This window comes from Dryobates pubescens, chromosome Z (assembly GCF_014839835.1).
Source record: "Dryobates pubescens isolate bDryPub1 chromosome Z, bDryPub1.pri, whole genome shotgun sequence".
Taxonomy (NCBI): Eukaryota; Metazoa; Chordata; class Aves; order Piciformes; family Picidae; genus Dryobates; species Dryobates pubescens.
This window is the reverse complement of record NC_071657.1, coordinates 105,538,510-105,553,586: the sequence shown is the minus strand read 5'-3', so window position 1 is coordinate 105,553,586 and position 15,077 is coordinate 105,538,510. Positions and strand designations below refer to the sequence as shown.

General features: G+C 40.7%; 1 protein-coding gene across 3 annotated transcripts in view; it reads left to right on the top strand.

Annotated features, from left to right (window-relative positions):
* Positions 1–15,077, top strand: part of GRAMD4 (GRAM domain containing 4) — a 78,695-nt gene that overhangs the window by 7,747 nt on the left and 55,871 nt on the right. The window contains exon 1 of one of the 3 annotated variants that reach the window (XM_054178154.1): positions 4,001–4,085. The exons of the other annotated variants lie outside the window; for them this stretch is intronic. The gene's annotated coding sequence lies outside the window, so the exon portion shown is untranslated. Of the gene's footprint in view, positions 1–4,000; positions 4,086–15,077 lie in introns of those variants that run through there. 3 annotated transcript variants of the gene reach the window in all.

Here is a 15,077-nt window from a genome sequence, read left to right as displayed (position 1 = left end):
TAGGGCCAGGTGATGTTTGTGACTAGAATTCAGGGGCCCTCCTAGTTATATTAGGATTGATGTGGATGTCTAAATTCACAGAATCACAGAAACATTCAGGTTGGAAAAGACCCTCAGGATCAGCAAGTCCAACCAATAACCCTACTACAAGGTTCTCCCCTAAACCATATTTCTAAGCACCGTATCCAAATGACCTTTAAACATACCCAGGATTGGTGACTCAGTTTACTCCAGATATGAGTCTAGAGAACTGTACAGTTCTGTGCTTGGGGCACAAGCTACTTCTCTGCACAATCCTGTAGTTGTGGGACCACTACCAGTAGTAAGTTTTGACCTCTATCAGTAGTGGGTTTTGTTCCAGGGACAACATGCAGCCAGAAACTGAGTGAGTTCATGCTTTCTGGATAGGCTAGAGAGCGGCATGCTCAATTTGAGCCTTAGAAATTTGAACCTTGGAGATGTGAGCAGCAAAGAGGAGACCAGTCTGAAAATACCCATAATCCCATTCTGGAGTGAAGGGAATGGTAGCCTGGGTAAGATGTGCATTTGTAAGATGCACAGTTATTGCAACAAGATACCATGTGTTGCAACAGAAAAAATACCATGTTCAGCACTCAAAGGTGAAATGCACTGCACCTTCAGAGTGATGTTCCTTGCACTTGCATGGCCCTTGATGAACATTATTTTGGCTACCTGATTCAAAATCAAGGTGCAAGATGATGTATAGTCCTGCATTGTATTTCTGAACTCCCTTTTGAGGCTTTCTTCATCTTTCCATTTGCTCACCTTTTCCTTTGTGAGACAGGGAGTGATGCTGAGGGAGTTATCTGCAAGTACTATCTTTGAAGATCCTGGCTGCTGATTCTTTCTGCATGTAGCTGAGAGGTTTGATTCTGAGCAGCTGCCATCTTGTTTGTATGAGGCAGAGGTAGATGTGAAGTGTGGAACTTGAGAGCAGCACACATCCAAAACATCCTCATTTGACTAGCATTAGGGTGATTTGTACTGTGATCATGAGATAATAGTAAATCCCAGCTCTGTAAACTTCCAAGTCTCATGTCAGCTTGCAGGGATCATACTATCACAAGAAACAGGAATAAATGGAGTCTGTATAACTATGTTCTTTAGGCAGTCTGACTTTTCAAAGCATTAAACCACCTCTAGGCATTATTCCACTTTGATCAATTTTTTGCACTTCTGCAGTGCTTTTATCTATGACCTTCACATTCTTCTTAAAGGGCTAATCTGCAAGGCAACCCTAAAGGTATCACCAAGTACCTGAGACCACCTTGTCTACGAAAATGTAGTATGGTTCTGTTTTGTGTAAACCTCTATGATCTCAGCAGCTCTATGCGATCACCTGGAATTGTACAATGAGGAATGTAATATCCAAAGAGCCATGGAGCACCTGGCTGGGCATATTGATCCTTTAAGAGAACTGCCAGCTGCTACAAGATTTTCTTCAGCTGTGAGAGCTTCCTGGAAACTTTCAGTAATTAAAACTAACATTAAGAGCACTGTAAAAATTAGGTCTGTGGTTTATTTCTGATTACCTGGATCTAGTCCTGGCTTTGTTTCTCTGGGAAAAAAAATATCTCAATATATAGCTTTTGATGCTTATTAAAGAGTCTGGGCCTATGTTGAAGGATTTTTGCCTTCCTTCCCTACCACAGCTGCTTATAGGATTGATCAAGGCACATGCATTCAACAGCTTTTCTTTTTGCTTTCAATTATGAGAATAACCAGCCAAAGTGAATAATAGTTCTGACTTCCCTAGAAAACTGTATTAAGAAACATTTTTACAGCAAGTAACACTTTTCTAAAGCTAATTCTGCTTTTTTCCTGTTTCTTCCAGTAGCAACTTTTCCCCATTTTGAGAGCTTGGCCAACAACAATTTCCTCTAATGCCGTATCACTTACCATCTACAACAACACATTGAAAACAAGTGAGGCAGAAATGCCATTTCTTGGAATATTTTATAGGAGAAATGTAGAGCTCACTTTGTTCAGCAGTTTGAATTTGCCTGGTAAAGCTCTCTGGCCCTTGGCAGCCCTCTGTTCAAGCCGAGCAGGGACAGCATATGCTTTTTGAACAAGAAACAATGACTGGCATTTTCAATCTTTTTTTTCCTGGTAAAATGCAAGCCTGGTTGTGTGCAGCCTCTGTTTTGGATTTCACTTGCATGCATACAGCTATTCTGGATGGATACTATGGGATCTCTTCAAAACTAGTTTTCTGGGCTTTTTGCTAATACTTTGAAATCACGTAAATATTCTTTCATTTAGAGATAAAACTTTTAAGTATTAAGCTGTTTGTGACTCATTAGACTATTGTTGGTGACATTTTGTCTTTGTTAAGTCATGGAAGATCTTTCCATGCAGTTTGTACTCCTTACTGTCTCAAGGAAACTGTATTTATTTTACCTTGAAGGTTGCTTTCTTTTCAGCTGTCTGAAAGCTCATGATATTATCTGAGTGCTAATATGAAAGTACAGCACAAGAATGGATTGACACAAAAAAGGTGTCTGCCTTTTTTTTTTAGTTAGACTGTCATTTTCTAGAGGTTTTTTTCATTCAGCAGTTTGATTGTTAATGAAGTTAATACTTCTTGTAAAGTCAGAAGAAAAGTAGATAAAAACCTTAGTTAAATACTTACTGGAAACTCTAAGAGGGAGTTGGATCTTGAAGATGATTGTATGACCACAGGTTGGTTGTTATCTGAAATACAAGTTGAAAAATGGTGCTAAGGAAGCACATAGGTTTCTGGTGGAGGAAATGCCAGACCCCAAGTCTTGAAGTAGATCATGATGCAGATTTTCTTTCCTAAAAGTTGATGATTTGAAATAACTTCTTAGTTTTAAATAAAGATTAAACAGTAGATTCAACTCTTAAAGTAGAAGTTTTTTTGCAAAATGCAGTCATAACTAGTAATGTGAGTATTATTACTGCACCTTGGGGAGAGTAAAGCTCTCTGCCTAGCAAGGTAGAAAGGAAAGCTCACATGATAGCCAGTCAGCTAAAGAATGTGTCTTTATTTAAAGGTACTCAGTTGCATGAGATTCAGTAGCCCTGTCATTCTTGAAGGGAGACAAATTCTATCCTCCACAGGCTCTTGTATGCACCCTCATGTGAGAACACCGGCGTGAAGTAGTCTGACCTCTTCTTCCTTGTTAACTTACATACAAAATCTAGAGGCTTTTTTCTGTAAATGTGTGAGCTCTTAGTCAAAAGTGTTATGACTGGTTGTACACAAATTTGACCCAGCTTATCATGATTCCTGGGCACCTAGAGGCTGTTCTGCAAACTGGGAAACAGTCTTCTAGTTCAGGAAAACTTGCTTTCGTGTCTTCTGGGTTGTGTGGCTGCCTCTTCTGAAAGAGTGGTTGTAGCTCTTTGTGTATTTCAGTCTGCTTATTTGTCATGATAGAGCCAAACGGCCCCAGCACAAACCCAGAAAGACACTAAGGCGTCTAGACATGGTCTCCTCCTTCCCCCTCCTTCCTGCAAAAAGCCAGGGTAACGCAGGAAGTGGAACAAAGGGGACAGGACCATGCATGTCTGGTAAACAACCGTGTATCTGTGGTAAGGGCATGTGTTCTGGCCACAGCCTGGCAGAACTCCTTCCCATTGGGTAACTATGTGCTGGTTTCATGCCCTATTGGTCCAATCATTCTTGGGCAAGATTTATATACAGGCTGATTTCTAGTTGCCTGTGCCTTGCTTACCCTTGCCTTTGCCTTGCTCAAGCCTTGCATGCTTGAACCCGCTTGGACCTTGCCTGGCTTGAAACTGTCTCGAGTTGCCTGGTCCAGCGCCTGGGATAAAGCCACGAGCATATACACCGCACGCTACCAGAGAAGCCACGAGTTTAGGGGTCAGAACCAAGCCTGCTTCCCCTTGTGACCAGGATTTTGCCGTGTCCGTTGCGAAGAAGTGTCGCTAACAGCACGCTGTCCGCTGAAGCCAGACCAGCCATTGAAGACCGCGTGGCGTTCCTGCTGGCGGCCTGCCGTGCCTGGCGCATGAGAGCGCCCCAAAGCCTCTAATACACAGCAGCAGCACTCCCTACCTGTGTACAACCAGCTGTGAGTAATTAATTAACTGCCTCTTTGGCATAACTGTTCTTGTTGAGTCTCCATGCCCCCACTGTGGTCGAGTGCCATTTCACTCCCGGGGTATTCTCTTTCTGGTAGTGCCTCCTGGTTTGCATAAAATTGTTCCAATTGTTGTAGTTGCCCAAATACCGTACCTTCCCACTGTAAATATATTCTAACCGTATGTCAAACCTTCTGATATGTTTGGCAATTTCCATATTAATAAAGGTTACTAATATTTTGATTAATATTGCCATATTGTTTATAATAAAGGAAAACAATTATATATCCTAACACTATTGCAATACAGCTATTGAAGGGCTAATGAAGGGTATGCTGTGGAGCACAGCAACAAAACCCAGAACAGTCCTTGATTAAAGCTGCTGTTTAGTTTCTGAAGATTTTTGTATTCTACAATAAATAGAAGTGTTTGGCAGGACTATCAGTAGGATATGGACTATTATTATTTTTTTTTTTTCCTGGAGATCTGTGGGTAGTTTCTGGGCTTAAGCTGCTGATGTGACCTCACAGCCCTGCCATGAGGCACCCCTGTCTTCTCTCCAGCTTTGCCTTGCAAGCCCAAACAATTTCTTAGGAGTGGCAGGACAAAGAAAAGTCGGATGTCTGCAGAAATCTCCTTTGTGAATTTAGGAAGTTTTGTAATGAGCACAGGTGAAGTGGGCTGGTGGAGCAGGTGAGGGTGTGCCCCTTCCATCCCCACCCCAACAATAATTGCTAAGATATACTGTATGTTTATTGCTCTTTTTCTTAAAGTGCTTCAACCTTTAGACCTTTATCATTGCTAACTGAAGTGCCATTGCATAAACAAACCCGTCAGCTCAAGTAGTGTAATTCTGGCCTTCATCCCAGTCTTAGAGGCAGATGTAAATGCCATCCTGTAGCTGGCTTTTTAGTTGCTTTGTCTGATTGAAATGATGACTGAAGTAATCTTATTTCTTCTCCTATGTTTTCTTTTCACTTTGTTATTAAACTATCCTGCTATCTTTGTGTTAATTTCAAGTGTGAAGGCTCAGCAATGTGCCGGGTTGTTATTTAGGGTTACTGGGTTTTGTATCATCTTAGCAGCCTGGTAGGTTTCATGGTGTATTTCTGGTCTTTTGTGACAAGAAAATACTTTATTTTGAAACAGAGCACTTTGTTTGTAAACTGAAGAGCTGATCCATTAAGTGTGAAAACCACTGGATTCACACGTGATCCAGTGTTTGGGATCAAAAAGCATAACATTTTTTTTTCTGCCTCTTCCTTGAGTCCAGTACATTCTCTGTTGAAATACAGTGGAACCCTTGCTCATGTGACACTATCAAGAGAGGAGTTAGCTTCTCTTGGGGGAAATACCACTTAACTTTAGTGGTGCTGCCAACATCAGGTTCCTCCTTGGCAGAACAGGGGTGCTGGGGATGTTGGTATGTCCTGGTTTATATAAAGACTTCCTCTGAGATACCTTGTTTCAGTCTCTTCAGGCTACTTCAGAAATGTAGCTGTTAACTCCTGCCTCTAATTTTCTTTTTTGGGCCACCTACAGTTATGAGGCAGTAGGATATAACAAGCACCATTAATGTTAATTTCCTACATATATGGGCAAATTAGTAAGAACTGGGATAGTTTATGGTAATAGCCTCAGTTGGCTGGTTTACATGCTTTGAAGAGGCTTTGTACCTTCCTTATACACTTAAAACACCATTTGTTTTCTTGAAATTGTGGATTTTTTTGTTTACTTTTCCTCAAGTCTATGTATGATTTAAGGACGCTTCAAAATTGCTAATAGAATATGGATACCTGTCTCCATCTTTCCTCCCAGTTCCTCTTGTCAGTCATGCATGCAGCCACGTATGCTATGCTGACAAAGGAGAAGAGCTGAACTGCTCTGCATGTGTCTGGAGATGAGCGGGTTAAGATTGCTGGCTGGAATTAATTTGCGTCAATGTTGAGCGTTTTAAGTGGTGAGTTATTCTGGTTTTGTTTGCAAAACAAAATTGGTTTAATGAAGTAATAAAATTTGGGAGAAAAGACAAGCATGCATGGGAAACTTAACTGGAGTAACTACTTTATGTTTTATGGCTTTGCTCAGTGTGGGTATGTGCTCTGCATGGAGGTCAGCAGAGATTAGGTTAGCTGTGAGCTGTGTCCTGTCTGAAGTGTGTACTTCTTAGTTATCTTGTTTGTTTTTTGTTGTGTTTTTGTTTTGTGTGTGTTTTGTTGTTTAATGATGGGCAATGTGAAATCTTTATTAAAAAAAACCCAACCCCACCCCAAAAAACCCCAGCGTAGTCACTCTTCAAAACTACACCTTGTTGTATACCTTGGTTCAGTTTCTGAAGGTTGCTGGGTGAGCTATGAGCAGTCCTCCTGAGCAGATGGAGTATTTTTCTGCTGTTGAGGGCCTCCTCAAAGAAATGCTTGCTAGGTCCAAGCCATTCTATGGGGACCTTGGAAGGTTGTTCTGAAAGTGTCTTATTCTAAGCCTGGATTATGGTTAATTTCCACAATGTCTCTTTTTATCAGTATCTCTATTATCTGATTTATCTGTGTTTGTCATGATGTCCATGCTTGTTGAGATTGTGAAAAACACAGTCAGCATCAAACAGGTATAGCTGCGCTGGCCTTAATAACTTGCCTTTTTTCACTTGAAGGAGTAGAATTAAAATTCTTTAGGGTTGGTAGGACTTACACTTTATAAACAGTGTTCACCTTCCGTAATAAACTTATTAATCAGAATGCTAGTACATGGATTTCTGACTCAATGTTTGTTTTTAAAGCAGATCGTTAAAGCCCAACTTCATTCTGAAGGCTATGTCAAGCTAGGCTTCTTACACTTATGTTTGAACGTCAAGAGGTGTATGCAATGATAGCCTAATCTTGGCCTATGTTAGTCATGTTTTCTCCTTCCCTCAATCTGTCACCCCATGTCTCTCTGGGTTTTTTTATGGGCAGGACTTGTGGTGCTTACTTACGGCAGTGTTTCCTCTGTGCCCTGCTTTCTTGCAGCCAGACCTCAACTGTCTTGCACGTGAAGGTTCTTGCTGAGCTGCTGATGCTCATCTTCCTGTCTTAACTTGCAGCTCCCTCACTAGTAGACAAAATTCAGAGCGAGGAACCAGAAAAAGGCCTTTTGTCAATGCCAAGCTGTGATAAGCTCTTCCCCCATCCTTTTAGAAGGTGGGACTGAAGCTCTGGTGTGTGACCAGTTTCAGAAATGTGCATCATAGCAGCTTCATAAACCCTATCTTCAGGGTGGACCTTTGTAGTCATTTAACCTGATTTAAGTGCAAGTGACTGCTGTTAAAGGATGTATTCTCCCTATGTCTGTGATCAGAAACATTTTTTGTGCAGGAGGCAGGACAGCTCTATTAGCTTGTACAACCACAAGTGAGGCTGCATAGCTGTCTGCTCTCATTAGACTGACCTTGCCAGAAAACAAACATAAAAATTAGTTGCATCAGCAACAAGCTGGTAAACTGCATGAGTGGTCAAGTGATATGAAGGCCATGGCAGAAATTAACAGGGCTGATCCTTTTGGTATCGGCTTGTGCTCAAGTGGGCTTCAGATTTGGCTGGGCTTATCTGTGGTCATAATAGTTATGCAGTGAGGGGATGCAACCCAGTGGGTGACCAGGAAGGGAGGGGTTCACTTGGAGGGTGATACGTTATTTTTTTTGCTGTAATGACATGCTACTCATCTCCCAGTGCTAGGTAGAGTAGCTGACAGACACCAATGCTGATTAACTGCTCACTGTCTTGAACTGATAAATCCTCCACTCTGTGTGCGCTGCTTGAGCTTCTTTCTGCAGACACACTCATTTTAATGCAGGGTTTCTGGTGTGCTCTGCTGATGGCATAGTAAAAGTTTCCCCCCCTGCTCCCCACACAGGTGTTTTGAGTGAAAAATGAGCTTTATCATTTTTTGGAGTTAAAATTCACAATTTAGGAGTTTACAGAGGAATTAATTTAAGGAAGCTTGCTAATTTTAGGCATCATGAAGAAAGACAGTGTGTCATCACATTTGGGGAAGTGGTTTGGAGGTATGTTTCTGGTATAACATTAAGTGGAGGATTAAGTACAAAGTACAACTCCCATAGCTACTCAGCTGAAATAATCACTACCCTTGACTTTGTTTCTTTATGTACTGGTTTGTGACCTGTATTGGTACATGTGTATTGTTTGGAGCTGTTTGTTTTCGTGTCTGGACTTTTTTTTTAGCCCCTCCACCCACAATTTTCCTTTTGCGCAGGTCTGAAACTTTGCAGGGATTGAGAAGCTCATTTTGAGAACCTCTGCCTTAAAATGTTTGCTGAATATATCTGAGGTGCCCTCTGGCTGAGGCATCCTACAGCCCCATGATGCCATGTTCTGTCTTCCTTCTCTTCCCACAACCCCTCCTGTCTGCAGCAGCCGAGCTGGAGATTTTTCTTATTGTAAACCCCTGTTTCATCTCCCATGCAGCTTCATGTTGTGAGCTGAATGACATTTAGTCTCTTTTGGAAAAAAAGAGATTTTAGCGTAATGTATATTCATGGAGCTGCATTATGGTTGCTGTGACAACATTACCCCTGGCAGTCAAGACTGGCATGTTGAACTTCTGTCTCCAGTCCCTGTGTTGTACCATAGTGCATGTTACACAGCCTTTCACTTGTTCTTTTTTTCTCCCCTCCTTCCCTCAGTCAGTGGACAACTTTAAATTGTTTCAGAGTTGATGCTTAATTAATATCTGCATCTAATTAAGCCTGAAACACTGAAACAAAAATTTCTGCTTGTTTCTGATCTGTGTTAATGAAATATTGCTTCTGCCAGCAGTTTGTAATGCAGAGGAGGTGATTCTAGTGGGATTTTCTTTTGTTCATCTCCTTTTAAACTCAGGGAAAAAATAAGCCTCAATTGCTAAGCATAATATTTCTCGAAACATAGGTAGCCTCACTGATGATGTAATTTCTCATACAAAATACCCCAAAAAATCTATTCCCCTAGTCTATCCCTGTCCAGTCTAATCTATACCTAGAGTTTTAAGGACTCCTGACCCTGAAAGAATTTGGAGCCTTTAGTAGCTGTTACTCAAAACCAGAGAACAGTTGGCTCTGTATATGCATCACGTCATAGCATGACCCTGGGGCCAAGAATGACGTAGCTGGAGGAAGTCTTTACCAGACTGTGATGCTAAGGTAGTGACTAATTCCAAGATGAACCTGTGATAGGTTGAGCATAGGGAGAACTCGGCTCTGAAGGTCAGGCCCTGCGTGTTTGTGGGTGTCAGAATTTGAGGGCACTTGCACAACACTTGTAACTTGGCGAGTGTTTGTAAGCTGCTCTTGACCAGTCCACCTGACTCAAAGTATTGCTGTATCTTGGATTACAATAAGAAATAATTATATCAATCTATACAGAAAACATACTGCTTAATCCTGGGTGATTGAAGTCTCACATGGGCACTGTTCCTGAAAAGGCTGTGTTGACTGAGGCTTGTGTCCCTTCTGTGTGCTTAAATGGCTTAAGCTGATCTTGATGTAAAGTTTTTTGAAAAGGCATCCCTTTCCTCTATATAAAACCATTTCCTGTTGCTCAAGAAGAGATGCTATGAGTAAGACATGAGCCTTCTGGAAAGCAGTTTGGAAGATGTGTGTGACGGGGAAGAAAAGCTGAGCAGACAAGGGGCTCTCAAGTGTAGTCGGTTGATCTTTCTCTGGTTAGTTTCTTAAATATTAATAAGTACAAAATGTTCATACAGTGACTTGAGATGAGAATCTGTCTCTTAAAATGAGAAATTGGGGTGAAAAAAAAAAATCACATAGAAAGAGAGAACTTTCCAGAGAGCAGTCTATAGAGCTGGACTGTAAATCTGTTGTAGGCTTAGATACATTTACTGAAGCTTTCAGTTTTAGTTAGACATGTTCAGAAAAAAAACACACTCCAAGCTTTGTTTTCGGTATCAGCTGGTATGCTGATGGCCTGAGTATATCTTGCTGTTTTCTTGCTCTCCTGTCAACTCCTGTATAATAATACAGAGGAGTATTTCAGTGAAGAAGTAATAATGTAATCCTGTTACTTTCCTCTGTCTGTACCATACCTTGCTCATAACGAGACCAAAACATCCCAGTGTTGACACTGTGTCAGTATCCACACAGAGCCTGGCTTTTCTTGGGTACCAGACAGTGCTCTTACCTTGGGCTCCTGCAGAAAGACATTTTGAGATTGAAAGGAGGATGTGAAGGAGATGGAGTGTAAAGATGAGAAGGCTAAGCTAGATTTGCTTCAACTCCAATGTCATCTTCAACTTTCTGAAATGCTGTTTTTCTATCAAAAGGAACACAGGTGCTTTGAGGGTTACTTTGCTGTGTTGTAATCTTCTATGGCCATTTTGACCTGAGATGAAATTCATCCATGATGTCACTTTTTGGTTTTGCTGGGTTTTTTTTCCCCTGGGCTCCAGATAAACACTTACTGGGGCTATGTTGTTGGACTTTGTCCGTCAGGTTTGCATTTTGCTGAGAGTTAAGGAAAACTGAAATGCTGGATTGCAAAGCAGAATCCTTTCTCCAGGTTGGACTCAATGTTCCTTGGGGTCTCTTCCAACCTTAGTTATACTGTGATACTGTGAAAGCACATGTGAAGGTTTAGCTGTTCAATTTCTGCCTGGTCTACCAAGCTGTGTACATATATTCTGTGTATTCTTGTATAAAAACTAAATGCGTCAACAGAAACCAAAACCTATAACCCACTTGCAGGAGAACCTGGGGCAAGTTAAGGTGGATTTCAGACAGCTGCGATACACTGACTGCTGCCCTTCCCTGATTTCTCTCCTCTCTTCTGCATCCCAGCCTCTTCAACGCTCGTGCAAGAGCAGAGCATGTATGACAGTGTTGTGAAATGAGTGTTTACAACACACAGGATTAACAATATTTTATTTTTGTTATTTCACATTTTCTTTAATGATTAGTTTGAGGGCAACAGAAGATGTAGGTCTGTATTTTCATTCTTGGGTTCTGCATGTGCAAAACTGCACGTTAGTTGGATGTTGCTGGTCTGGGAAGCTACTAGAAACAGCTAGTTCAGCTGTAAGTTCCAGGCTGAGTCCAGGATGTGGATGTGTAGTTGGGAGAGGGTGAGGAAATGAATAGCTGTTGTGGTAGACCAAGTATTTTGATACTTAATTACTATATTTTACAAGAAATTTGATTCTAGGTCAGATTCTGCTCTTAAGGTTTAGGAAAAGCTTCCTAAAAAATAATCTAAATTTCACTGAAGTCTCATATAATACAAAACCTGTTGAGAAACTGACAAAATGTCTCCACATTTATTGATCCTTATTGAAAAAAAAAAGAAAGAAGTAGTATTTGCAAGAGGAAGCTGCTGATATAAAAGGCCTGTTTTAGATGGTGCATTTGGCTGGAGGCCAGATAATGAGTTTCTATAGGAGCTTGATGGTAAGCTTAAGTTTTTGCTTAGGTTAATGTAACTGTAAGTAATCTGGGAGCCAAATAACAAAAACAATATTAATTTTGTCTAAAAATATTATAACTGAGCAGATATTTTTGTATAACAGCTTGTTAAAGCATTTAAATGTCTAGGAAAATGATTATTTACTATTTCCTTTTCTAAGCACCAACCTGCTAAATAATACCTTAAGAATATCGACACTGACATCACCTTCTTTTTTTAGGCTCTGTATTACAGAATTTAAGATGACTTTCTTTAGTGATATGTTAGTACTTTAAAGAAAGGTTGGCATTTGTAAAAGACTAGGTGATAAATCCACTTAAGGTAGCTGCATCAGTTTTACTGGTTCAAAAAAAAAACAAGTGTTAATGAGTTTGTCTGCTGGCCAGGTTGTTCTGTGACCTTGGGCTGAAATGCATGAACCATTTTAGGAGAAGACTGGAATTTAGAACTTTGTGTCCCCAAACAATGTCCAGCCTAGGCAGTTACACTGCTGGGACTTTTCACTGGCCTTGGGGGTCTTTCATTCTTTGTTGCCTGAAGGCAGAGCTTTGAAGAGAAGAGTTAGAGACTCTCAAGATGTTTTTGTTTCTTCTCACTACTTTTGTGTGATCTGTAAATTTGAGTCCACACTAAGGGGAAGACTGAATTCAGGCTTTGAAACATCCATCGAAGTGCTGTATATGCCAGACTATAAAAAGAGGCCCAGAAGCAGTCCTGGTCTTTGGGGAGTAGTGGATAAACATGACTTTAACAGGAGAAGCTGAGGACTCCTAGTTCTGCTCAGGGCAGCAATACTCTTATGCAGCTTTGAGTTAACTGCTCCATCCACAAGGGCAATGGGGAAGGCTTGGAAGCGTGCTTGTCCACTGTTCATATGGACTCATGTGTGATAATCATTTTTTCAAATAGCTGTATCATTAGCAGTGACAGAATGGATGGTGAACAAAAGGGTTTGATTTACAACTGCTTTGCTGTGGATTTGACTTGCATAGTATGTAAAAGTGGTTGAACATAGATGGAAATCTTTCAGATGGAAGGGAGCACAGTTGTGCTGGTACTTATCAGAGGTTTAAACTTCCCTGATAGCATTTGTTCTGTAGTTGCTATTAATAGTAGGGCCTAGAGATATTTCTGGTTGTGATAGCTGACAAGTTTCTTCATCAAATAGTCAATGAATGAGCAAGAAGTGTTTCTATTTTTGACTTAGATTTGACAAGTAATAAATGAAAAGCTGTTCATGGAAAATAACCTTGGTGTGAGTTGCTGCAAGTGGATCAAGTGAAGGATTAAAGAAAAGGCTGCAGCTTTAAGTGTCTCTAATAAAGGAAGAGGTTTGTGGGTTGTTTTTTCTATTTGTTTGGATTTTTTTTTTTTTCTCTCCCCACTGCACTCTAGGGTCTTTATATTAGTTTCAAACTTCTGTGTTTAAGTAAAAGGTGCTTAATAAACTTCTGCTGAGATGTGGGCTAAGGCAGGTATTGAAGGAAATTATCTGATCTGAACTTGGTGTGAATAGTCCCTGACAGACTGTTAGGGTAAGTGGAGAATCTGCAGGGAGAGATGAAAAACTCTGTGGAAAAGAGGTTTGTGTGAGGTTTACCCCAAGTGTAAAGGCTGTGGGAGCCAGTAGGAAAAGGATCTTCTTTCTTGCTTTTTATTTATAATCTTGGTGACACATGTCTAGATCTGCTTTGGATTTTTCATCTCCTACCAGTGTCTAGGATGATGTGCTGTAAAGCTAAGCATGTTTTCTAATGGAGGAGGGCAGTGTTTGCCATAAGGGGAAAACCCATAGTAACAAGAATGAGTGCTTCCATTTCTCACTGCTGTGACAATTCATTTGAGAGAGCATTGTAGCACCCTACAAATGGAATGCTCTGAGCTGGGGAACAGAATTTGTAGGAGAGAAAACTATTTATTTTATTATTTTAAATTAGTTCAGTTCTGCTACTCCAGTAAGCTACTGCTCTGGCAGTTTATAGCAAACCAGTAATAAATGGATTTGGGGGCCTTTTTTATACATTGTGATACACACAGAGCATTGAATTGGATTAATTTGGTAGGTCTGGTTTACATCAGAAATTATACAGTGTAGTGTCTTGAAAAGCTACCATTACAATGAGTTTATATACTTGAATTGCAGTTTATTTTATTGTATTTTAAAAAACAAAATGCTTCTCCCAGTACAATTTGTGATTTAGAATTTATATATTGCTCATGTCATAATGCTGTCTCTGAAGTGCAATGTCCTGGGAATTTCTTGTTACTTCAGATGGCATGGCACCTGCACAGTCTGCAAAAATGCTGACTGCCCTATTTCTTTTGCAGTAAAATTGTGGTCATGATAGTTTTAAATAATTGTGAAATAATTACTAATATAAAATAATTCCTCTTTGCATCTCAAAGGGAGTAATAGAAATCTGGCAAAGGATATACAAGATTGTCAGTAGTGGTAATTTTAAGGATGATTTTGACAGTGCATTTGAATGTGGCTTATTGTCTATTTCAACAATCTTTAGTTGTTGTTTGGGTCTTCTGCACTGATATGTCAGTTGGCCTTTTTGATAGACCCTAGGTACTTTGTTTTCTTAGCCTGAAGCAGTAAGCATTTTGGAATGGCCTCCTTGGAGGACATCTGTTTCTAACAGCTGAAATTTGTGTCCATCTGGAAGAAGAAGAATTGGAATTAGCTCCTTGTGCCAGTTTGGACATGGAGGTTTTAAATTCCTCCTTTAGCTCTTTTATGCAATTCTAAGTTTTTCCAGACAGAGTTTCAATGGCTGAGACCAAAGAAACATGTGTGAGACTATCCTCCAACTGTCTCATTTGGTCAGTGAAATGGCCAACAGTGGGAGGTGTTCCCCCATAATTTCTTGCCACAATTCTGCTTGCGAGAATAGTAGCATAATTAGGAGGAGCAAGTTTGGTGAGATTTTTGGCAAGACCTGTTTCCACAGGCATTTCATCAGGATTCAGAGTACCATGGTCTCCATACATCACTTCTCTCACAGCAAACTCTCTCAAGTGCTTAATTCCTTCATCCATGGTGTTCCAAGGCTTAGGGTTCCATGGAAGATCATTGCTGGATGGGTACCTCATAAGAGCTGACAATAAAAGGTGCATCCACAGAGAAACCTTGCCAAGACACTTGTGCAGATGCCTATCTATTCCACTGTTTTTCGAGAGGGTTCCAAGCTGAGATGCTGACTTGTCCCTCACCATTAAAGCAGGTGCCCCTGTATCGTACCACCTTCCTAGCTAGGTCAGAATTGGCTCATTTTCTCCTGTAATGTAATCTTTTCTTACAGGCCTAATCTCCTGTCTGGGTGCATTAGCTGACTGCATGTCATCCTCATCCTCACCATCCTCATCCTTTTGAGTTGCCTGTCCCTGTAATCCTAATGTTAGTCTCTGCAGGACTGTGGGGCCTGCTGCTGCTGTGGGACTCGCTTCTGCTCCTGCTGCTGCAGGTGGAAGAGGCTTTGCCTTTGTAGTGGCTGCCAGTGAAGCTGTGGCTGCCATCTTAGGTACTGG